The sequence below is a fragment of the Amaranthus tricolor genome, chromosome 10 (genome assembly GCF_026212465.1).
Source record: "Amaranthus tricolor cultivar Red isolate AtriRed21 chromosome 10, ASM2621246v1, whole genome shotgun sequence".
NCBI classification, from domain to species: Eukaryota; Viridiplantae; Streptophyta; class Magnoliopsida; order Caryophyllales; family Amaranthaceae; genus Amaranthus; species Amaranthus tricolor.
In genome coordinates, this window is record NC_080056.1 from 27,445,322 (window position 1) to 27,472,537 (window position 27,216).

Below are 27,216 nucleotides of genomic sequence, written 5' to 3' on the forward strand. Positions count from 1 at the left end.
ATAAAGAATGAACGATGAAGAATGAACAAGCATCAATGATCAATGAAGAATGAACGATGAAGAATGAACAAGGATTAATGATCAATGAAGAATGAACAAGGATCAATGATCAATGATGATTGAGCGATGAAGAATGAACAAGGATCAATCATCAATAAAGAACGAACGATGAACAATGAAAAAGGATCAATGATCAATGAAGAATGAACGAAGAAGAATGAACAAGGATCAATGAATAATGAACATTGAACGATGAAGAATGAACAAGGATTAATGATCAGTGAAGAATGAACGATGAAGAATGAACAAGGATCAATGATCAATGATGAATGAAAGATGAACAAGGAACAAGGATCAATGATCTATGAAGAATGAACGATGAAGAATGAACAAGGATCAATGATCAATGATGAATGAACGATGGAGAATGAACAAGGATCAATGATCAATGAACAATGAACGATGAAGAATGAAAAAGGATCAATGATCAATGAAAAATGAACGATGAAGAATGAATAAGGATCAATGATCAATGAAGAATGAACGATGAAGAATGAACAAGAATCAATGATCTATGAAGAATGAACGATGAAGAATGAATAAGGATCAAGGATCAATGATGAATGAACGATGAAGAATGAACAAGGATCAATGATCAATGAAGAATGAACGATGAAGAATGAATAAGGATCAATGATCAATGATGAATGAACGATGAAGAATGAACAAGGATCAATGATCAGTGAAGAATGAACGATGAAGAATGAACAAGGATCAATGATCAGTGAAGAATGAACGATGAAGAATGAACAAGGATCAATGATCAATGAAGAACGAACGATGAAGAATGAATAAGGATCAATGATCAATGATGAATGAACGATGAAGAATGAATAAGGATCAATGATCAATGATGAATGAACGATGAAGAATGAACAAGAATCAATGATCTATGAAGAACGAACGATGAAGAATGAATAAGGATCAATGATGAATGAAGAATGAACGATGAAGAATGAATAAGGATCAATGATCAATGATGATTGAACGATGAAGAATGAACAAGGATGAATGATCAATGAAGAATGAACGATGAAGAATGAACAAGGATCAATGATCAATGAAGACTGAACGATGAAGAATGAACAAGGATGAATGATCAATGAAGAATGAACGATGAAGAATGAACAAGCATCAATGATCAATGAAGTATGAACGATGAAGAATGAACAAGGATTAATGATCAATGAAGAATGGACAAGGATCAATGATCAATGATGATTGAGCGATGAAGAATGAACAAGGATCAATCATCAATAAAGAACGAACGATGAACAATGAAAAAGGATCAATGATCAATGAAGAATGAACGATGAAGAATGAACAAGGATCAATGATCAATGATGATTGAACGATGAAGAATGAACAAGGATGAATGATCAATGAAGAATGAACGATGAAGAATGAACAAGGATCAATGATCAATGAAGACTGAACGATGAAGAATGAACAAGGATGAATGATCAATGAAGAATGAACGATGAAGAATGAACAAGCATCAATGATCAATGAAGTATGAACGATGAAGAATGAACAAGGATTAATGATCAATGAAGAATGGACAAGGATCAATGATCAATGATGATTGAGTGATGTATGTGTGCGTGGTGAATGCAATGGAATGGATTGGACACGAAGATATATGGAGGATATTCCAAGACTGAACACAGTGCTTTGTCAAGGGTTGGACTGCCAAGCCCCTTTTCAACGCAACAATGACAAATTCCTTTGATTAATCAAGGGAATGATCAATGTTCTTGGATAGGTTGAAGTGCAATCTTGAAGACTGATCAAGAGGATGCACGTTCAATGGAGGGCAAGCTGGCCCAAGTAACCCAATTGCAAGCAATTGAAGAAAAATTCAAACACTTGAAGTTTTCTGAAATTTGGAATTTTATTCAACAATCAACGTCCATTACAATGCATGAATCACCTATTTATAAGCTATGAATGAGGAGTAGGCTAATTACATGAAGGCCTAACGGTTATTAACGGCTATATTTACACGTGGCTAATACACACGCCTAAGAACACTTAAAACAGAACAATGAAGACTATGCAGCAGCTGTTGACTACGCGACCTTGTACTCTGATTTTAATGTCTTTCCGGTGACTTTCAAGAGGGCTCTTGGACCATGGTGGCTAGACCCTTGTGCAAAGATTCCAAACCTACCCTCCACGTCAGCATACGGGTTCAGGTCGTGTCCGGATGGGCTTGCCAAGCTGGCCTGGTCAGTGGTCAGAAGCTGTTGCATATTCGAGCTTACTGACCATGTTGACTGTGTGACCTTTGCCTCACTTTTCCACATGCTTCCAATGATCACGCGTAGGACCCTTGGACCATGATGGCTAGGTCCTAGTGTGGAGATTCCAATTATGCCCTCCACGTCATCCCATGGGCTTAGGGTTCGTCTGTACAGGCCCGCCAAGGTGGCCTGGTCAGTGGGGTTGGTCATGAGCTGCTGATGGTCAGAATGCTTCTTATCTTGGGTTGCTGTTGGTTTCTTTGGGTTGTTTCTTGAGTCTTGGCCTTCCTTAATTAGTTCACCCTTTGTTGGCATGTCTTGGTTTGAACTTGAATCATCAAGACTCCATGTTGAAGGTCTTAGTACAGAACCATGTGCATTATCATCAAAATCAGAACCAACAACATTGCTTCGGTTGTTGTGTTTCTTGTTGTTGTTGATTGATTCCTTGCTAGCTTTTGGCTTATTGTTGTTTTCCTCACGTGAGCCTAGCTGATATGGCTCAATCCCCCCTTCTTGAAAAGGAATTGTCCTCAATTCCACGCTTGTGTGGTAGTGTAAAACATCATGGCTGCTGGCTGCATTCTCCACTGTGTGGTCCTGAGCAGCTGTGTGTTGAGCTGTGCCTATTGGCTTCCTTGTGTTCCATGCACCGTTGTCCTGCAAGAATAAATGAACGAAGGCAGTAGAAGTCATAGAATTTAAGCTATTTAAGCATGTACATGGAAAACACTTAAAGGTTAGACTAAGGCATCTACTATATGCAATTTCAGTGTGGGCTAAATTTGTAATCCAATCTTTGTTATTCTTCTCAACTAAGTTCTTTAAGATATGCACCAAGGTTATATTGGTCACTTTCCTTTTATCATCTATGTGAGGGTACCATGCAATACTGAATTTTTGTTTTGTGTGCAATATAATGCAGAAGTTACTCAAAAGGGTGCTAGGGAGATTAGAAACATTATAACTACTAACATTTTGAAGTATTCCATGTAGTTTAATGGTTTTATAGAAGGTTATCTTGGTTATGTGTCTAACACTATCATCCTTGGCATCACACTCCTTCTTTCCTAATAGATGCGTAGGTGTTTCCTTCCCTGTGTAAGGACTAGTGATGGTGTTGTGAGGGTGTGTACTCTTGCTGTCAAAGGGTTGTGTAATCTCACCTTCTATGAAGTAAAATCCATGCATCTCAACATTATCAACATATGTAGATGAAGCTTGCAAGGGCGGGTTGTTTATTTCAACATTATCAACATGTATAGTCTTAACAATGGGTGCATACTGCTGTGTTTCCCTAATTGTAGGGGAGTGCTGTGCAGCAGGTCCTTTACTGTCAGCAGGGGTATGTGTATTCAATTTGTAGCTACTGGTTTCTCGTGCTTTGTTGAAGGTGTGTGCAAGTGGTGCAGCCCTTCTTCTTGCTGACTTTTCTAATATCAATGTGATGTGTTTACGTTTGTAATGCAAAATGGAATGGAATTGAAATTGAATCACAGTGACTTATAGGGGGATATTCCAAGATTGCTGGGCAATGCTTTGTCAAGGGTTGGACTGCCAAGCCCCTTTTCAACGCAACAATGATGAATTCCTTTGATTAATCAAGGGAACGATCAATGTTCTTGGATAGATTGAAGTGCAATCTTGAAGGTCTGATCAAGAGGATGCACAATCAATGAAGGGCAAACTGGCCCAAGTAACCCAATTGCAAGCAATTGAAGAGAATTTCAAACACTTGAAATTTTCTGAAATTTGGAAATTTATTCAACAAAACCAATGTCTTTACAATGCTTGAATCAACTATATATAGAGCTAGGAATGAAAGGTAGGCTATCTACATGAATGCCTAACGGTTATTAACGGCTATTTACAAACACGTGCCTATACACGCGCCAAAGAGCTTAAAACAGAACAAGGCAGCAGCTATGGGCTCCTCTGTCAACTGGGCGACCTTGGCCTCTACTTTCAGCCCACCTCTGGTGACTTCCAGGGGAACTCTTGGTCATGGTAGCTAGGTCCATGTGCAAAGATTCCAACCCTACCCTCCACGTCATCCAATGGGCTTTGGGTTCGTTTGGGTAGGCCCGCCAAGGTGGCCTGGTCAATGGAATAGATCAGAGGCTGCTGATGTTTCTGAACTTGGGTTGCTGTAGGTCTTCTGTGCTCATTTGAGGTTTCAAACTTTTGCCTTTGCTTTCCCATAATTAGTTCATGATCTTCCTTATTATTTTGGCTTATCTTGATCTTATTGTTATGTGTAGAGGAAGGCCTATTGTGCATAAAATCAGAAGCTTTACAAACTGCATCCAAATCAACATATTGGTGTTTGTTGCTCTTGTTGTTGTTGTATTCCATTTCTCTTGGGTTGTTTCTTGGTTCTTTGTTGCTGCCCTTATTTGAGCCTAGCTGATATGGCTCAATCCCCCCTTCTTGAAAAAGAATTGTCCTCAATTCCAAGCTCATGCGGTAGGGTGAAACATGGCTGCTGGCTGCATTCTTTACTGTCTGCACCTGAGCAGCGGTGTATGGAACTGTGCTTGTTGTCTTCCTTGTGTTCCATGCACCTTTGTTCTGCAAAGACAAATGAACTAAGGTAGTAGCATTCCAAGGATTAAGGTCATACATGCATGCAAATGAGAAATGTTCAGAATGCAGATGAGGATTTCCATTATGTGCAATTTCATTGTGGGTTAAAGTTTTGTTCCAATCCTGTTTGTTTCTCTCTACTAAGTCCTTTAAGATATGCCCCAAGGTTTTACTGGTCACCTTCCTTTGACCATCCATTTGAGGGTGCCATGTAACATTGAATTTTATTTTTATGCTCAACCTAATGTAGGAATTACTCAGACGTGTATTAGGGGAATTAGGATCCTCATAACTACTAACACCTTGAAGTTTTCCATGTAGTTTAATGGTCTCATAGAAGGTTAGCTTGGTTATGTGTCTAACACTATCATCCTTGGTATCATATTCCTTCCTCCCTAATAAATGCGTAGGTGTTTGCTTGGTCTTGGTAGGAGGTATGGCTTTGTGAGGTGGTAGTGGTATTAACTCCTTAATCTTGCCTTCGTGCCGTAGTGAATAAACATTGGTGAAACCATTATGAATAGTTTTCCTATCATGTTGCCATGGTCTCCCAAGCAATACATGACAAGCATCCATGGCTAAAACATCACAAAGCACTTGGTCATTGTATGTGCCTATGCTAAAATTCACCAAGCATTGTTTACTAACTGCATTCTTTGTGTGATCATCTAACCACCTTAATGTGTATGGTCGAGGGTGAGGTGTAGTGGTCAATCCTAAAGTTTTGATTAACTCTTTACTCACACAATTGGATTCGCTTCCTCCATCAATGATCAAATCACATAGCTTGTTCCCTATCTTACATTTTGTTTGAAAAATGTTTTCTCTTTGGTCTAAATTCTTGACCTGTGGGACCATGTGAAAATTTCTCCTAATCACCAAATTGTGAAGCTCCTCCTCAGGGTAAATGTGCTCTATTCCTCCCTCCTCTTCACTATCCTCAGTAGTGCTATCCATGACTTTCTCCATTAATCCCAAGCTATTGACTCTAAAGGAACCTTCATACTCATCCTCAGGTGTGGGTGGTAATTTGACTTCCTCCCCTTTGCCTTCTATGTGCACTAGCATAGCCCTTGGTCCCTTCCTACTATTAATTTCCTCCCATTCTCTTTGTGTGAAGGCTCGAGCATTGGGGCAATTTCTTTTGTAATGACCATGCCCATGGCACTTAAAACACATAACATCCTTAGGGTTCATGTCCTTCTCTTTTGCTGTGAGTTGCCTTTCTATGTGAGAATCAGTACATATATTGTGAGGTTGTGTTGTGCTACTGTAAGGGAGATGTGCCGTTGCCCTATGGCCACTAGGTGAGTCATGTGCTGGGTTCTGTGCAGGAGCTCTATTGCTGCTGTTTTCTCTCATTCTGTTCACCATAGGTGTGTTTTGTGTGGCTCTCCTCTTTGCTGATTATTCAAAGATTAAGGCACTGTTACAGGCCCCTTCATATGTTAGGTTTTGGATCACCTCCACCTTCTCTCTCAGGTCCTCCCTCAGCCCACTTAAAAACCTCCCTATCTTCATTTCTTCGGGCTCATTTATATCACATAAGACAGTCAATCTTTCCCCTTCTTGTATATATTCAGCTACTGTCCTAGAGCCTTGCCTCAAATTACTCCAATTAGTGTATAGTTGTTGCTTATAATTGGCTGGAATGTACTTCCTTCTAAGATGTTTTCTAAGCTTCTCCCAAGTATTGATCTTAGATCTATTCTCACGTGTTCTTTGTCTCTGATTTCCTTCAAGCCAAGTTGCTGCTAACTTGGTTAGCTTCACTTTAGCTATTTTGTATTGGTGATCTGGGTGTATCTCCTTATATTCAAAGTAGCGTTCCACCCCCTTTTCCCATTCTACGTATATCTCAGGGTCATGTGAAGTACCATCAAACTCATACACATCAACTCTCATGGATTTATCTTCCCTTGCAGCCTCAATGTTAAGGTCTTGGTGTGGGTGCTGTGGTTGATGTCGGTATTGTGGGGTTGTGTTCCTAAGCTCATTAACAGTCAAACTCAATTGGGTGACCATATTGACTAATGCATCAAATTTCTCTTCCATATTCATGATGATCTATATGATGCAAACACACAAGGCTATGCAATATGCAAATATGCAATGATGAACTGAATGCAGCAAGCTGATACTGTGCACAACAAGCAACTGTTGTGATCTGGGCTTCTGAATTTTTTACACGAATTTTCTTTAATTGAAATAGCAGTAAGTATCTTGTAATTATGATGAATTGTTGACTTAAACCCAAATATGCAAAGGAAAGAAATGGGTGCAGCAATGGTTCTGTTCAACAGAATCAGATTGAGCAATTGTGTTCTGTGCACAATTTGACTTTTAATGGAATAACAACAATCACTTTGTTCTTTAGATGATTTGCTAATGTGAATTCCTTAGTTATTCGTTTATTATAGCACATATGCACAAAGGAACAAAAAGAAACTTCAATCGTGCACAGCAAGATCACAAAACAAAAAAAAAATCAGAATTGAAGAACTGTTCTTCTATGATGTTCTTCAATCGTGCACAGTCACGAATATGATCAATTTGCAAGTAATAGACAATGAGATATGAATGTAACCTTCTATTTTATCAATTCAAAATGTAATTCAAACAAATATGCAGAATACAATCGCGAATTGCAAAAACTCCTTCAAGAACTGGGTTCTTTAGGGTTTCAAAACAATTTTCGTGAATATCAGACAATGTATGCACGAATCACCAATCAAATTCAATGGAAATGCAACGAAATATATTCAGGAACATTAATTCATGAAGTAGTTAAACAAAAGGAAAGAAAACAACCGAAATTTGAAGAGAATCGCCACTGAAATCGAACACGAACAGAAAATCGCCCTAGTTCTCTGAATTCTTGATTCCTCTGATTGTTCAAGCAAAGAATTCGTCTTCACCAATGAATGAGGATGAAATTCAAGCCCTACACGTCCTTGCTCTGATACCAATTGATGTGTTTACGTTTGTAATGCAAAATGGAATGGAATTGAAATTGAATCACAGTGACTTATAGGGGGATATTCCAAGATTGCTGGGCAATGCTTTGTCAAGGGTTGGACTGCCAAGCCCCTTTTCAACGCAACAATGATGAATTCCTTTGATTAATCAAGGGAACGATCAATGTTCTTGGATAGATTGAAGTGCAATCTTGAAGGTCTGATCAAGAGGATGCACAATCAATGAAGGGCAAACTGGCCCAAGTAACCCAATTGCAAGCAATTGAAGAGAATTTCAAACACTTGAAATTTTCTGAAATTTGGAAATTTATTCAACAAAACCAATGTCTTTACAATGCTTGAATCAACTATATATAGAGCTAGGAATGAAAGGTAGGCTATCTACATGAATGCCTAACGGTTATTAACGGCTATTTACAAACACGTGCCTATACACGCGCCAAAGAGCTTAAAACAGAACAAGGCAGCAGCTATGGGCTCCTCTGTCAACTGGGCGACCTTGGCCTCTACTTTCAGCCCACCTCTGGTGACTTCCAGGGGAACTCTTGGTCATGGTAGCTAGGTCCATGTGCAAAGATTCCAACCCTACCCTCCACGTCATCCAATGGGCTTTGGGTTCGTTTGGGTAGGCCCGCCAAGGTGGCCTGGTCAATGGAATAGATCAGAGGCTGCTGATGTTTCTGAACTTGGGTTGCTGTAGGTCTTCTGTGCTCATTTGAGGTTTCAAACTTTTGCCTTTGCTTTCCCATAATTAGTTCATGATCTTCCTTATTATTTTGGCTTATCTTGATCTTATTGTTATGTGTAGAGGAAGGCCTATTGTGCATAAAATCAGAAGCTTTACAAACTGCATCCAAATCAACATATTGGTGTTTGTTGCTCTTGTTGTTGTTGTATTCCATTTCTCTTGGGTTGTTTCTTGGTTCTTTGTTGCTGCCCTTATTTGAGCCTAGCTGATATGGCTCACAATGCACTACTACAAGCCTCTTCATAGTGCAAGTTCTCCATCACCTCAATCGTCTCCCTTAGGTCTTCCTTCAGCCCTCCTAGGAGCCTTCCACCCTTCCTCGCTTCTGGTTCGTTTTTTTTTTTACTCAGGACAGTCAAGCTTTCCCCTTCTTGCATACACTTAGCTACTGTCCTAGGGTCTTGCTTCAAAGTACTCCACTTGGTGTAGGGTTGTTGTTTGTAATTAGTGGGAATGTACTTTCTCCTAAGGCGTTTCCTAAGTTTCTCCCATGAATGAATCTTAGGTCTATTCTCACGTTTTCTTTGCCTTTGAATTCCTTCAAGCCAAGTTGCAGCTAGCTTTGTTAATTTTACTTTTGCAACCTTGTACTGATGGGCTGGGTGGGTGTCTCTCAATTCAAAATAACGTTCTACCCTTTTCTCCCATGCAATGTACACCTCCGGATCATGAGATGTGCCATCAAATTCATGTATATCAATTCTCATGGTTTTATCCTCTTTTGCATGTTCATGGTTAGGGTTAGGTTGTGGAGTTGATGGGTACTTGAACCATATTGGTTCAGATTCAAGGAAGCCAAGAGTATCCAAGTAAAACAAGTAATGTCATGAACAACACATTTGAACTTGAAGCCTCTGAACTAAGCTTCTGAACCAGCTTCAACACTAAACGAGAAAGACTTCTAATGCAACCAATACATACAAGGAAGTGATGAATTAATTAAGGGAAACCAGATGCAATTGATTGAAGCAACAAAAGAACAAGAAGGCATGACAAAAATCAGCAAAACAGACCAGCAGCAGTTACGGACCAAAACCGATGACCAGGCCACCTTGGCAAGCCCGTCCAGACGTGACCCGAGCCCGTGGGATGACGTGGAAGGCATATTTGGAATCTCCACACTTGGGACTAGCTGCCATGGTCCAAGGACCCTTCTGGAAGTCACTAAAGAAGGACGGAAATCTGAGCTCAAGGTCGCCCATTCGACAGATTAGTCGAACAGCTGATGCACAGCTTCTGTTTGTTTTATTTTGGTTTTAATTAGCACGTGTAATGCACATGAGCCATATGACCGTTAGAATTAGTTACCCACGTGTATTTTCATGCCTTTGTTCATGTAGCCTAGTTCTATAAATATGTGGTTCATTCATTGTAAGAACACGTTGTTGCTTAATGAAAGTTTTTCTCAAAAAAATTCAGTGTTTGAATTTTTTCACAATTGCTTGCAATTGGGGTTACTAGGGCCAGTTTGCCCTTCGTGTTGGTGTGAATCCTTGATCAGTCTTCAAGGCCACACTACACCCTATCCAAGAACATTGAGTATTCCCTTGATTCATCAAAGGAAAGCACGGGTGTTGTCTTGAAAAGAGGCTTGGCAGTCCAACTCTATTCAAGAAGCTGATTTTCAGTCTTGGAATATCCTTGGTTTGAGTCACATTGTGATTGTGCGTATTAAGTCCTTCATTTTCACACGCATAATCACATCAATTGGTATCAGAGCCTCAAAGTCCTTAGGGTTCTAATTCAATCGTTTTTTTATGAGAAACAACAGATAAAAGTCGCAAAAACAAGAAGAATAGAAGCTGTCAGAAACTGACTGCATTTGGGGTCGAAAGTAGTGGTGTTTTGGGGATCGTATTGTGATTTATTTTCAAAACTGTTTTTACACGGTATTTGGGGTTGAGTTGGGAAACTTTTGGCTTTGGAATCTTTGGATTTGGCGTTGTGGTTAAGGAGATATGAATTTTTCTTTACAGACTGCCCAAAACCAATGAAATCCGGGTACCTTGGTAAGTTGTCTTCGAAAACCTTTCAAGATTCTTTTATTTTGCTCTCATCTTTCACCAAATTACTAAACTCTATCCTAAATTCATGAAACCATATCATTTTTGCACTATTTCTTACGTTTTATAGGTTTCTTGATTTACCCATTTCCTTGTTGTTTCTTAAAGTACAGGAGAGTCTCATTTGTACTTGTCTTCTGTATTTTCATTGTGTTTCCTTCATTTTTGAGTCTTTTTCATTGTTTCTTTTTTTCACTTTGGGTATTTTTGAGTCTAGTTTTTGTTAAGCCTTGTGGTGTAGTCATTGGAGTTGTGAAAAAAAAAATGCGCAAGTGTTTTAGACCAAAGGTCACAAAAATAGTTCAGATTGGATGTTTGGAGGAATATTTGAATTGTGATCAAACTAGACCACGTATTTGAGTATTTCCAATTTGGGGTGCTTGTAGACATCTTGAGGTGTGTTGTCACCAAGTTTCATCATACTTGGAGTTGGTTTGGTCGGGTTTTCAATAGCAAACATTTCACAACAGATTTCTGAATTTGGCTCTTTGGTTCTGGTTTACTTTCTGTTTTTGTGCACAAATAATTCCATACTTCATTTCTTTGTTTTTCCTTCTTTTCACTTTTATCCTTACTCTCATACTTAAATTTTGAGAAAGTCTTAAACCTTAGAATAAGAAAACAACGGCAGCAGACATGAACAAGCATAAGTCAGTGGATAAACTAGAGTGTGCACTTGAAAACCTTCACCTTAACATATTGAATTTGGAGGAGGAAAGGCTTGTGAGGTTGAAAGTGGATTGTTACCGTCAAAGGGATTGGACTCAATTGAGTCTTTGTCTTAAACAATTGGTGGATGTTAGGAGTCAAAAGCAAAACTTGAAGAGGAGGCTTGAACTTCATGAAGAAAAGCTGAGATTTCAACAACAATTGCAAGAGCAACATGGGGATTCTAAAATGGTGATTATTCATGAGTTTAATCCTGATTTTGATCCAGTTAGGATTAGATTTGAAATTATTTCAAAGCATGTTGATACACAAAGCACACCATTAGAACCGTCCATTGTGGAAGATAGTGAAGTGATTGTTGAAGCATCATGTGTAGAGGTTGTTAATGATCTTGAAGAAACCGTTGAGACAACTAATGTTGAGGATGTTGGTTCTTTTATGCAACCCTTAGAAGTGGTGAATTATCCTTCAAGTTTGAGGCCTAGTTCACATGTTGTGCAAGCTACGGAAGAAAAGTTTGTTCACATTGATCGTGTGGTTAAACAAACACACTTTGTGGAGTTTGTTCATGTTAGTAGATTTGTTGAGGTTCATCCTACAAAAATTCGAGGAAGGATTTTTTCTATGAAAGGGAAAATGCAACAAGTAGAGTGTAGCCTTGGTAATACGAGCAAGCTAATCTTCTTGGTAAGCTTGTTTAATATATGGGTGTGGTTGATTATGCAAGTAAGGGCAAGAGCATTCTTCCTTACATGTGTGATGGTCATGGGGAACTTGATTCCTATTTAATTGAAGTCTTGCTAGTAGTTGTCTATTATTGTGGTGTTTGTGCAGTTTGTATGATGTCAATACACAGAAGTTCAGTCTTGCTGGGTTAGAGGTGCACCAGGTACAGCAAATGATGAAGTTATGTTTAGTCTGTGAGGAGCTATTGAAAATTCATAGGCTGTTGGATGCTCAACTGTACAGCTGCAGTAGTGAGGTTTTTGTTGTGCCCGTTAAGTTGTGCAACTGTTGGTTGGGTGCAGCAACGTTGTTGTCCTATCAATTGGTATGTTGAGGTCAGAAGGCCGATTAGTGTGCAAAAGTACAGCAGCAACAGGTGAATCAGAACAGCATCATTCAACAACATGTTGTGAATGTAAACCCATATTCAGTATCATATATTAGCCGGTTGATTGAGCAGCCTTAGGGAAAGTATTTTAAACAATACTACAGGTGCAGCAGCAAAGCAATCTGGTTGTGTTATTCAGTCTCGCGTATAGTGGCAGCTTGTACAGAGTGTTCGTGTCACCTTTAGCTAGCCCAAACATGCAAGGAGAGGGTCAAGAATTGAGGACAATTCTTTTTCCAAGAAGGAGGGATTGAACCATATTGGTTCAGATTCAAGGAAGCCAAGAGTATCCAAGTAAAACAAGTAATGTCATGAACAACACATTTGAACTTGAAGCCTCTGAACTAAGCTTCTGAACCAGCTTCAACACTAAACGAGAAAGACTTCTAATGCAACCAATACATACAAGGAAGTGATGAATTAATTAAGGGAAACCAGATGCAATTGATTGAAGCAACAAAAGAACAAGAAGGCATGACAAAAATCAGCAAAACAGACCAGCAGCAGTTACGGACCAAAACCGATGACCAGGCCACCTTGGCAAGCCCGTCCAGACGTGACCCGAGCCCGTGGGATGACGTGGAAGGCATATTTGGAATCTCCACACTTGGGACTAGCTGCCATGGTCCAAGGACCCTTCTGGAAGTCACTAAAGAAGGACGGAAATCTGAGCTCAAGGTCGCCCATTCGACAGATTAGTCGAACAGCTGATGCACAGCTTCTGTTTGTTTTATTTTGGTTTTAATTAGCACGTGTAATGCACATGAGCCATATGACCGTTAGAATTAGTTACCCACGTGTATTTTCATGCCTTTGTTCATGTAGCCTAGTTCTATAAATATGTGGTTCATTCATTGTAAGAACACGTTGTTGCTTAATGAAAGTTTTTCTCAAAAAAATTCAGTGTTTGAATTTTTTCACAATTGCTTGCAATTGGGGTTACTAGGGCCAGTTTGCCCTTCGTGTTGGTGTGAATCCTTGATCAGTCTTCAAGGCCACACTACACCCTATCCAAGAACATTGAGTATTCCCTTGATTCATCAAAGGAAAGCACGGGTGTTGTCTTGAAAAGAGGCTTGGCAGTCCAACTCTATTCAAGAAGCTGATTTTCAGTCTTGGAATATCCTTGGTTTGAGTCACATTGTGATTGTGCGTATTAAGTCCTTCATTTTCACACGCATAATCACATCAGTACTGTGGTGTGGTGTTCTTCAACTCATTAACAGTTAAACTCAAATGAGTGACCATATTTACTAATGCATCAAATTTTTCTTCTAAATTCATGATGATCTATATGAATGCAAACACACAAGGCTATGCAATATGCAAATATGCAATGATGAACTGAATGCAGCAAGCTGGTTCTGTGCACAACAAGCAACTGTTGTGATCTGGCTTCTGAATTTTTTTACACGAATTTTCTTTAAATGAAATAGCAGTAAGTATCTTGTAATTATGATGAATTGTTGACTTAAACCCAAATATGCAAAGGAAGAAATAGTGCAGCAATTGATGTATGTAAATGGAATGAAAAAAAAACGAATGCAGTAAGCTTGTTCTGTTTTGTAACAGAACTCAGATTGAACAATTGTGTCTGTGCACAATTTTGCTTTGAAATGAACAATAATAGTCACCTTGTACTTTAAATGAATTTTGCTAATTTTCAATTTGGTTATTTTACTATGTATTACAACAAAATATGCAAGAATTAGAAATGAAGGCACAATGGTTCTGTTTTACAACAGAAAATCAGATTTTAACAATTGTGTTCTGTGCAGCCTTCCTTGCAATGAATTAACAGCAATTACTTAGTTCTTTAGATGATTTGTTAAATGCAAATTCCTTAGTTATTATTGATTGCAACCAAATATGCAGGAGCTGGTATGAAAATTCAGTTATGAACATCAATATCACACAAATCAGAACAGCAATGTGATTTTTTGTGATGGTATGTAATGTGCAGTCACAGTTACAATCAAATTGTAAACAAGATGCAATGATAATGTAAATGCAAATTTATTTTAACTAATTCAGCATGAAATTTAGACAAATAATGCAAAAATGAAATCGCAAAATGCAATGTTATGCAAATCAGAATTGAAGAGGTGTTCTTCTGTGATTGTTTGCAGAACCCAATCCACAAATTCGATCAATTTGTAAACAAAAATGCAATGGTGATGCAAATGCAACTCTATGTTAACTAATTCAAATGAAACTTAAACGAATGTGCAAAGGAAAATCGCCAATTTCAGAAACTCCTTCAAGAACTAAGTTCTTTAGGGTTTCTGAACCAATTTCGTGAAATTCAGATGATGTATGCACAATTGATCAAACAAATGTGAGGAAAATGCAACGAATTATATGCAGGAACACTAATTCACAAAGCAATTAAACAAAAAGAAAGAAAACAACCGAAATTGAAGAGAATCGCCACTGAAATCGAACATGAACAAAAAAAATCGCCCTGGTTCTTGATTCCTCTGATGATACCAACTAGAATGTTAAGAACTCGTCTTCACCAATGACTAATGATGAAATTCAAGCCCTACACGTCCTTGCTCTGATACCAATTGATGTATGTGTGCGTGGTGAATGCAATGGAATGGATTGGACACGAAGATATATGGAGGATATTCCAAGACTGAACACAGTGCTTTGTCAAGGGTTGGACTGCCAAGCCCCTTTTCAACGCAACAATGACAAATTCCTTTGATTAATCAAGGGAATGATCAATGTTCTTGGATAGGTTGAAGTGCAATCTTGAAGACTGATCAAGAGGATGCACGTTCAATGGAGGGCAAGCTGGCCCAAGTAACCCAATTGCAAGCAATTGAAGAAAAATTCAAACACTTGAAGTTTTCTGAAATTTGGAATTTTATTCAACAATCAACGTCCATTACAATGCATGAATCACCTATTTATAAGCTATGAATGAGGAGTAGGCTAATTACATGAAGGCCTAACGGTTATTAACGGCTATATTTACACGTGGCTAATACACACGCCTAAGAACACTTAAAACAGAACAATGAAGACTATGCAGCAGCTGTTGACTACGCGACCTTGTACTCTGATTTTAATGTCTTTCCGGTGACTTTCAAGAGGGCTCTTGGACCATGGTGGCTAGACCCTTGTGCAAAGATTCCAAACCTACCCTCCACGTCAGCATACGGGTTCAGGTCGTGTCCGGATGGGCTTGCCAAGCTGGCCTGGTCAGTGGTCAGAAGCTGTTGCATATTCGAGCTTACTGACCATGTTGACTGTGTGACCTTTGCCTCACTTTTCCACATGCTTCCAATGATCACGCGTAGGACCCTTGGACCATGATGGCTAGGTCCTAGTGTGGAGATTCCAATTATGCCCTCCACGTCATCCCATGGGCTTAGGGTTCGTCTGTACAGGCCCGCCAAGGTGGCCTGGTCAGTGGGGTTGGTCATGAGCTGCTGATGGTCAGAATGCTTCTTATCTTGGGTTGCTGTTGGTTTCTTTGGGTTGTTTCTTGAGTCTTGGCCTTCCTTAATTAGTTCACCCTTTGTTGGCATGTCTTGGTTTGAACTTGAATCATCAAGACTCCATGTTGAAGGTCTTAGTACAGAACCATGTGCATTATCATCAAAATCAGAACCAACAACATTGCTTCGGTTGTTGTGTTTCTTGTTGTTGTTGATTGATTCATTGCTAGCTTTTGGCTTATTGTTGTTTTCCTCACGTGAGCCTAGCTGATATGCCTCATTGAGCGATGAAGAATGAACAAGGATCAATCATCAATAAAGAACGAACGATGAACAATGAAAAAGGATCAATGATCAATGAAGAATGAACGATGAAGAATGAACAAGGATCAATGAATAATGAACATTGAACGATGAAGAATGAACAAGGATTAATGATCAGTGAAGAATGAACGATGAAGAATGAACAAGGATCAATGATCAATGATGAATGAACGATGAAGAAGGAACAAGGATCAATGATCAATGAAGAATGAACGATGAAGAATGAACAAGGATCAATGATCAATGATGAATGAACGATGGAGAATGAACAAGGATCAATGATCAATGAACAATGAACGATGAAGAATGAAAAAGGATCAATGATCAATGAAGAATGAACGATGAAGAATGAATAAGGATCAATGATCAATGAAGAATGAACGATGAAGAATGAACAAGAATCAATGATCTATGAAGAATGAACGATGAAGAATGAATAAGGATCAATGATCAATGATGAATGAACGATGAAGAATGAACAAGGATCAATGATCAATGAAGAATGAACGATGAAGAATGAATAAGGATCAATGATCAATGATGAATGAACGATGAAGAATGAACAAGGATCAATGATCAGTGAAGAATGAACGATGAAGAATGAACAAGGATCAATGATCAGTGAAGAATGAACGATGAAGAATGAACAAGGATCAATGATCAATGAAGAACGAACGATGAAGAATGAATAAGGATCAATGATCAATGATGAATGAACGATGAAGAATGAATAAGGATCAATGATCAATGATGAATGAACGATGAAGAATGAACAAGAATCAATGATCTATGAAGAACGAACGATGAAGAATGAATAAGGATCAATGATGAATGAAGAATGAACGATGAAGAATGAATAAGGATCAATGATCAATGATGAATGAACGATGAAGAATGAACAAGGATCAATGATCAATGAACAATGAACTATGAAGAATGAATAAGCATCAATGATCAATGATGAATGAACGATGAAGAATGAACAAGGATCAATGATCAATGAACAATGAACTATTGATGTATGTGTGCGTGGTGAATGCAATGGAATGGATTGAACACACGAAGATATGGAAGGATATTCCAATACTGCTGGGCAGTGCCTTGATCAAGGGTGGACTACCAAGCCCCTTTTCAATGCAACAATGGAGAATTCCTTTGATAAATCAAGGGAATTATCGATTGTTCTTGGATGAGTGCAGCGTGGCCTTGAAGACTGATCAAGGTTTTCACACAAACACGAAGGGCAAACTGGCCCAAGTAACCCAATTGCAAGCAATTGAAGAAAGTTTCAAACACTTGAAAATTTCTGAAATTTTGGAATTTTTATTCAACAATCAACGTGCCTTTACAATGCATGAATCATCTATATATAAGCCTAGACACTAAGAATAATTGAAGTTACATGAAGGGGCAACGGTCATAACGGTAATATACATCACGTGCACATACATGTGTTTATTAAAGCCAAAACAGAAACATCAGCAGCTGTGTGAAAGTCCTCCTGCTGGTCGTTGACTAAGCAACCTTGTGCTCTGATTTCAATGCCTTTCCGTTGACTTTCAAGAGGGCTCTTGGACCATGGTGGCTAGACCCTTGTGCAAAGATTCCAACCCTACCCTCCACGTCAGCATACGGGTCCAGGTCGTGTCTGGATGGGCTTGCCAAGCTGGCCTGGTCAGTGGTCAGAAGCTGTTGCATGTTCGAGCTTACTGACCATGTTGACTGTGTGACCTTTGCCTCACTTTTCCACATGCTTCCAATGATCACGCGTGGGACCCTTGGACCATGATGGCTAGGTCCTAGTGTGGAGATTCCAATTATGCCCTCCACGTCATCCCTTGGGCTCAGGGTTCGTCTGTACAGGTCCGCCAAGGTAGCCTGGTCGTTGGAACTGGTCAGGGGCTGCTGATGGTCTTGAATGCCTCTGATCTTGGCTTGCTGCTGGTCTTCTTTGTTTCTAAGCTTTTGTTCTTGCTTTCCCATAATTAATTGCTTATCTTCTTCATTGTTTTGGCTTGTATTTGATTCATCCTTTTGTGTAGAATGCATAAAATCAGAATCCATACAAACTCCATCAAAATCAACATGGTGGTGTTTGTTGCTCTTGTTGTTGTTGAATTCCATTCTTCTTGGGTTGCTTCTTGAGTCTTTGCTGCTATCTCCATTTGAACCTAGTTGATATGGTTCAATCCCCCCTTCTTGAAAAAGAATTGTCCTCAATTCTAAGCTCGTGTGGTAGGGTGAAACATGGCTGTTGGCTGCATCAACAGAGTATGCATTTGCTACTGTCTGAACCTGAGCATGTGGTTGCTGGGCTGTGCTTGCTTGCTTCCTTGGGTTCCTTGCACTTCTATCCTGCAAAAATAAATGAACTAAGGTAGTAGCATTCCAAGGATTAAGGTCATACATACATGCAAATGAGAAATGTTCAAAATGCAGATGAGGATAGCCACTATGTGCAAATCCTCCATGAATATCAACACAGAATACATGCATGAAGGTTAGTTTGGAGTTCATGCCTTGAGGTATTTTATGTAATGTAATGGTCTCATAGAAGGGTAGCTTGGTTATGTGTCTATCATTATCATCTTTATCATCATACTCCTTCCTTCCTAATAAATGCGTAGGTGTTTGCGTGGTCTGTGTAGGAGGTATGACATCCTTAGGGTTCACTTCCTTTTCTTTTGCTGTGAGTTGTCTCGCTGTGTAAGGACTAATTGATGCAATGTAGGGTTGTGTAGTGCTAATGAGTGGCAAATGTGAACCTGTGCTACTGCTGGCAGGTAGGTGTTGTGCTGGTTTCTGTGCAGGTGGCTTAAAGCTACTATGAAACGTGTGTGTAATCGCATCTTCAGTGAAATAAAATCCATTCATCTCAACATTATCAACATGTAGGGTTGTGCATGTAGATGAAGCTTGCAAGTGTGGTCTGTTTAGTTCCACATTATCAACATGTATAGTCTTAACAATGGGTGCACACTGCTGTGTTTCCCTAATTGCAGGGGCGTGTTGTGCAGTACTGCTGTGAGGAAAATGTGCAGTTGCCCTATTGCCAACAGTTGAGTCTTGTGCTGTATTTTGTGTAGGTGCCCTATGGGTGCTGTGTTCTCTCATTTTACTGACCAAGGGTGTAGGTTGTACAACTCTCCTCTTTGCTGATTTCTCAAATGTTAGGGCACTATTGCATGCTCCTTCATAAGTCAAGTTCTGCATCACCTCAATTCTCTCCCTTAAATCTTCCCTTAACCCACTTAAGAACCTCCCAATCTTCCTCTCTTCTGGTTCGTGTTTCTCACACAGGGCAGTCAATCTTTCCCCTTCTTGCATACACTCAGCTACTGTCCTAGGGTCTTGCCTCAAATTACTCCACTTGGTGTAGAGTTGTTGCTTGTAATTAGTGGGAATGTACTTTCTCCTAAGGCGTTTCCTAAGTTTCTCCCATGAATGAATCTTAGGTCTATTCTCACGTTGCCTTTGTGATGTAGGATCACCTACATCTAGTTCTGCTGAGCTAGCCAAGATTAATATAATGATGCATCAAATGGAGGACGCTCAAATTCAAGGTCCAAAACTGAAATCCTTTAATTTCGTAGTCATAAACTAAGTCTTCTTTTTTTTGGGTCGTTTTATTATTTAAGTCGTTTATTTTATTTCGAGTATTTGGGTCTTTTGTTTTCTTCGAGATGATTAAAGCCAGGTTTAGGATCAAGCTTAATCATTTCTCATGCTTAGTTAGTCGAGTTGTACTTTTCTTTTATTTGAGTTTAGTATTTAATTTTGCTCATGGGTCGAATATTATGCGATTGAAACGCAAGCAAGCAGCTGAAAATATCAAGCAAATTAACCAAGGAAATATGAAGAATATAAATATGAAAGTTCAGCAAGTGGATGATTAAAAAAATATATTTAGCAAAATTAAGACGTTGAGACACTACTTGCAGCTGAAATTTTCAGCATTATTTCTTGAAGATTGTGAGGGATATATCATGAAGATCTTATCTACTTGTCAGCCCAAAAATATCATTTGAAGATTAGTCAAACATATTGCAAATAATAGCTGATTTGTAGCTGGTTCAAGTGGGTGTATAGCTGATTTGTAGCTGTTGCAAGTGGGTGTATGGCTGATTTGTAGCCGTTGCAAGTGGATTCTTTGCTATTTTGTTTCTTGCTGGCTTATCTCCTTATAAGTATAAATAAGCCTTAGCTTGTTTCAGATAATATTCAACACTTTCAATACAAACTTCCTATTGAGCAATTTTCTTTGTTCTTATTTGCAATTTACTTTAACTTGGATTAGTTTAAGTAATTTGAAGTTCCTATGCTTTTCATTCTTTTGGCTAAAGTTTGAATGTGTTCTTAGGAGCCCTTAGATTTGTTTCGTGGTGTATCTGTATCGAAGCAACCTTTGGCAAGCCATTTTCAGTTGAAAAAAATCAACACATACATTTCATTTTCCCTTGTTATAAAACCACAAAAATCACAAAAAAACAAATTCATTAAACGAAAACAGCAAACTACGTGTGCATATAGCTTGGTTTTGTTTTGAGGCATACCAATCTATATCATCTTGGTATCAGAGCCAAGGCTACGCTCCAAGCCTTAATTTCGTTCATTCACAAAGCATAACACCATGTCTCAAAGTGGTGAAGGAGAAACAAGTGATTTGAGCAGAATTGTTGAAGAGCAAAATGCCACCATTAAATACCTACAAACCCAACTTAAAGAGTATCTAGACCTAAAACGCACCTTAAGGGAAGGTGGGGATTATGAGTCTGAAAGTCCTAAAGTTAGTAGGCAAACAAGCCGTGGAGATGATCTTAGAGTCGACATTCCAGAATTTGAAGGAAGATTAGATGGAGATGAGTTCCTTGAATGGGTAAGAACCGTTGAAAGAGTATTTGATTACAAGAATACGGATGAAGAAAAGAAGGTAAAGATAGTAGCATTAAAATTGCGCAAATATGCTTCTACTTGGTGGGCTAGCAAATGTGCAAAACGAGAAAGAGAAGGGAAAGACAAGATTAGATCATGGGAAAAGATGAAGAAGCAAATGAAGGAAAAGTTTCTGCCTTCATACTACATGCAAGAGAATTTCACCAAACTTCAACATCTACAACAAGATGGCAGGAGTGTAGAAGAGTATGGTCGAGAGTTCGAGACAATGATAATGAGGTGCGACCTTAAGGAGGATGATCATCAAACTTTGGTAAGATTTTTAAATGGTTTAGATTCAAAAATCAGAAACATTGTTGAATTACAACCTTATGCTTGCCTTGATGATTTAATTAACCTTGCACATAAAGTGGATAAACAACAAAGAACTAAAATGAAGGAAACCTCACGTTTCACTTCAGCAAGAACGACCAATTTCAATTCCTACCAAAAGAACACTTCCCATTCCTATTCTAAAGCCCATTCACAAGATTCAAAAGCTTTGCAAAACAATAACTCAAAGCAGCCCCTAAGCATGCCCAATACACCCAAACCAAACACCAATTCATTCACACCTAGGAGATGTTTTAAGTGTCAAGGCCTAGGACATATTTCTTCCGAATGCCCAAACCGAAAAATGGTGAACTTGGTTGAGTTTGAAGATTATCAAGAAGAAAACGTGGAGGATTTCGTTGACAATGAAGAACTTGATGAGGAAATGATATATCCGGATGAAGGAGAACTACTGGTCATGCGAAGAGCTCTTAGTGGGGTCAAAGCCAAAGATCCAAACCAACAAAGGGAAGCAATCTTCCACACAAAATGTACGGTTAAAGGTAAGATCTGTTCGCTTATCATTGATGGAGGAAGTTGCACTAATGTCGCTTCAAAGACTATGGTGGACAAGCTTAATCTCACCACCACTCCACACCCCGAGCCATACATGATTCAATGGTTGAATCAAAACAAAGGTATTCCTGTAAACTCTCAAGTTTTACTATCGTTTTCAATAGGCAATAGTTATAAGGAGAGTCTTTTATGTGATGTTATACCTATGGATGCATGTCATGTTTTATTAGGAAGACCTTGGCAATATGATAGAAAAGTTATGCATGATGGCTTTAAAAATACACATACTTTTGTTTTAAATAAGAAAAAGATCACGTTAGCTCCATATGCACCTGGCCATAATTCTAAATTACAAGCAACTTTAACAAATTTTCATTCTTTGATTCCTATACTTAAAAGTGAACAACATGAATTTGCGGAACGAAAAGAATTATTATTGCTAAATGATGAAACCGAATCTGTTTTGCATGATCACCCTTTGCTTGTGCCTTTACTTGATGAATTTGCGCATGTTTTTCCTATTGAGATACCTAATGGACTTCCACCAAAAAGGGACATACAACATAAGATTGATTTCATTCCCGGTTCCACATTACCTAACAAACCAGCCTATAGAACTAATCCTAAAGAGACCGAAGAAATTAGGAGACAAGTTGATGAATTGTTAGCTAAAGGTTTGATTAGAGAGTCCATAAGTCCTTGTGCCGTCCCTACCTTACTTGTGCCTAAGAAAACTGGAGAAATGAGGATGTGTGTGGACAGTAGAGCCATTAATAGAATCACCATCAAGTATAGATTTCCAATACCTAGACTCAATGACTTGTTAGATGATTTATATGGTTCGAAAGTTTTTTCTAAAATCGACCTTAGGAGTGGATATCACCAAGTTAGAATTTATGAAGGGGATGAATGGAAAACCGCATTTAAAACTAAAGAAGGACTTTATGAATGGTTAGTCATGCCCTTTGGGTTGTCTAATGCACCTTCTACCTTTATGAGACTTATGAACCAAACTTTAAAGCCTTTCTTGGGTCAATTTGTTGTGGTTTATTTTGATGATATCTTGGTGTATAGTAAAAGTGAAGACGAGCATGTTAAACATTTGCATCAAGTTTTTAGTGTATTGGCTAAAGAAAAATTGTATGGTAATTTGGAAAAGTGTCAATTCTTTTCGGAATCAGTAAAATTTCTTGGGTTTATTGTGTCAATTGAGGGGATAAAAGCGGATGAAAAGAAAGTTGAAGCTATTAGAGACTGGCCTGTTCCTACCACCATTCACCAAGTTAGATCATTTCATGGTTTAGCTTCTTTTTATAGGAGGTTTGTCCCAAACTTTAGTTCAATCATGGCCCCTATCACCGAACTCACAAAACATAAGACCATAGAATGGAATTCCAAAACACAAGCAGCCTTTGACACCATCAAAGAAAAACTTACCACCGCACCTGTTCTTGCTTTGCCTAATTTTGAGGATATCTTTGAAGTAGAGTGTGATGCATCTGGGGTAGGGATTGGAGGTGTCCTTACTCAAAACAACAAACCCCTTGCTTACTTTAGTGAAAAACTCAATGATGCTAAAAGGAAGTATTCTACTTATGATAAAGAGTTTTATGCTATTATTAGATGTTTAGAACATTGGAGACATTATTTGATTGCAAAAGAATTTGTGTTACATTCTGACCATGAGGCCTTAAAATTCATTCAAAGCCAACACAAACTTCAATCTAGACATGCTAAGTGGGTCGAGTTCCTACAAACCTTTCATTTCACCATTAAACACAAAGCGGGTAAATTAAACACCGGAGCTGATGCTTTATCTAGGAGATACTTGCTTTTGAGCACTTTGAATACTAAGGTTGTTGGGATGGAATTGTTAAAAGAATGTTATATTGATGATGTTGATTTTGGAGAAATATTTGAAAAATGTCATAACAAACCTCAAGGACTTTTTTACCTCTTTCAAGGATATCTCTTTCGAGGTAATCAATTATGTGTGCCCAGACATAGTGTTAGGGAGACCTTAATTAAGGAATATCATGAGGGAGGACTTGGAGGACATTTTGGGGAAGAAAAGACGATAGCTCTAGTGAGTGAGACCTTCTTTTGGCCGAAACTTGCTAAAGATGTCATTCATATTATTAAGAGGTGTGTGCAATGCCTAAAAGCCAAAGCCCACAAAACGTCTCAAGGTCTTTACCAACCTCTTCCTACACCACAAAATCCATGGGAAGATGTGAGCTTAGACTTCATAACCGGACTTCCTAGAACCTCTAACAATAAGGATTCCATTATGGTTGTTGTTGATAGGTTCTCTAAGATGGCCCACTTCATTGCTTGTCATACTACACATGATGCCGTTAACATTGCTAATCTTTACTTTAAGGAAATAGTAAGACTACATGGGATAGCAAGAAGTATGGTAAGTGATAGAGATTCAAAGTTTCTTAGTCATTTTTGGCTTACTTTGTGGAAAAAGATGGGAACCAAGCTTAACTTTAGTAGTTCTAGCCACCCCCAAACTGATGGACAAACCGAAGTGACCAATAGGACCTTAGGAACCTTGTTGCGTGCCCTCATTACTAAGAATCCTAAACAATGGGAACAATTGCTACCACATGCTGAATTTGCTTATAATCGAGTTCCTAGCAAGACAACCGGGTTTTCTCCTTTCTTTATAGTTTATGGCCTTAATCCTTTAACCCCTATAGATCTTACGCCTTTTCCTACACCTTTGAAGTTTAGTCATGATGCCGAGTCTAGAGCTAATGAGATCCAAAAGTTGCATAAACAAGTTGTGGAAAAGATTGAGAAAATGAATAATAAGGTTAAAGAGAAAGTGGACCAAAAGAGAAAAGAAGTGATTTTCAAAGAAGGTGACTTAGTATGGATTTACTTGAGAAAGGATAGGTTTCCCACACAAAGGAAATCAAAGTTAAGTGCTAGAATTGATGGACCGTTCGAAATTTTGGAAAAAGTAAATGACAATGCTTACAAACTAAAGCTACCTAGTAGCTATGGTGTGTCTTCTACTTTCAATGTTGCAGATTTGATTACATTTCATGAGGAGGACATGTTACCAAGCTTGAGGTCAAGCTTTTCCAAAGAAGGGGAGGATGATGTAGGATCACCTACATCTAGTTCTGCTGAGCTAGCCAAGATTAATATAATGATGCATCAAATGGAGGACGCTCAAATTCAAGGTCCAAAACTGAAATCCTTTAATTTCGTAGTCATAAACTAAGTCTTCTTTTTTTTGGGTCGTTTTATTATTTAAGTCGTTTATTTTATTTCGAGTATTTGGGTCTTTTGTTTTCTTCGAGATGATTAAAGCCAGGTTTAGGATCAAGCTTAATCATTTCTCATGCTTAGTTAGTCGAGTTGTACTTTTCTTTTATTTGAGTTTAGTATTTAATTTTGCTCATGGGTCGAATATTATGCGATTGAAACGCAAGCAAGCAGCTGAAAATATCAAGCAAATTAACCAAGGAAATATGAAGAATATAAATATGAAAGTTCAGCAAGTGGATGATTAAAAAAATATATTTAGCAAAATTAAGACGTTGAGACACTACTTGCAGCTGAAATTTTCAGCATTATTTCTTGAAGATTGTGAGGGATATATCATGAAGATCTTATCTACTTGTCAGCCCAAAAATATCATTTGAAGATTAGTCAAACATATTGCAAATAATAGCTGATTTGTAGCTGGTTCAAGTGGGTGTATAGCTGATTTGTAGCTGTTGCAAGTGGGTGTATGGCTGATTTGTAGCCGTTGCAAGTGGATTCTTTGCTATTTTGTTTCTTGCTGGCTTATCTCCTTATAAGTATAAATAAGCCTTAGCTTGTTTCAGATAATATTCAACACTTTCAATACAAACTTCCTATTGAGCAATTTTCTTTGTTCTTATTTGCAATTTACTTTAACTTGGATTAGTTTAAGTAATTTGAAGTTCCTATGCTTTTCATTCTTTTGGCTAAAGTTTGAATGTGTTCTTAGGAGCCCTTAGATTTGTTTCGTGGTGTATCTGTATCGAAGCAACCTTTGGCAAGCCATTTTCAGTTGAAAAAAATCAACACATACATTTCATTTTCCCTTGTTATAAAACCACAAAAATCACAAAAAAACAAATTCATTAAACGAAAACAGCAAACTACGTGTGCATATAGCTTGGTTTTGTTTTGAGGCATACCAATCTATATCACTTTGCCTTTGTAAGCCTTGCAGCCATGTTGCAGCTAACATGGTCAGTTTTGCCTTGGCTATTTTATATTGTTGGCCTGGGTGGGTATCCATGTATTCAAAGTACCTCTCTACCCCTTTCTCCCATTCAACATAGGTCTCTGGTTCATGGGAAGTACCATCAAATTCACGAACATCAATTCTCATAGACTTATCCTCTTTTGCAGGTTCATTATTAGAGTTAAGTTGTTGGGTTTGTGTTCTGGTTTCCTTTAATTCATTGACAGACATGCTCAGCTGTTCAACCATGGTGACTAATGCACTAAATTTCTCTTCTAGATTCATGATGATCTATATGAATGCTAGTTACACAGATATGCAAAGAAGAAGCTATATGCAGTAAACTTTCTGATCATAAGCAACAAGCAAATTCTGTATTTTGAATTCAGATTATCCTCAAATGAAATAGTAGCAATCACCTTGCACTTACAATGAATGGCTAATGTGAATTCTTTAATTATCTGATTATTAACGCCAAATATGCACAAGAATCTTCAATTATGAACAGCAAGATTTCACAATTCAGAATTTAAAATAAGTGGTTCGTTTGTGATGGTTATGCAACATTCAGCTACCAATACAATCAATTTGCAAGTAAAAATGCAATGATGATGTGAATGCAGTCCTTTACTTATCAAATCAAAATGAAATTTATTCAAATTGGTGCAGTAAGATTGTTCTGTTTGCAACAGCAATCAAATGCTGAGTATTTTGTTGTTCTGTGCACAATCACTTGTAAATGAAACAATAACAATCAACACACCAAATGAAACACACACAAATTTTTGTTGGTATGCAATGTATTCATGAAACAAAATAAAAAAAATTTCGTGCACAGCAAGATCATAAACAAAAATCAGAATTGAAGAACTTGTATGTAAATGAATGCAGTAAGCTGTATTGTATGCAATATGCAAAACACTTTGTATTCTGAACTTCTGAATTTTTTTTTTTT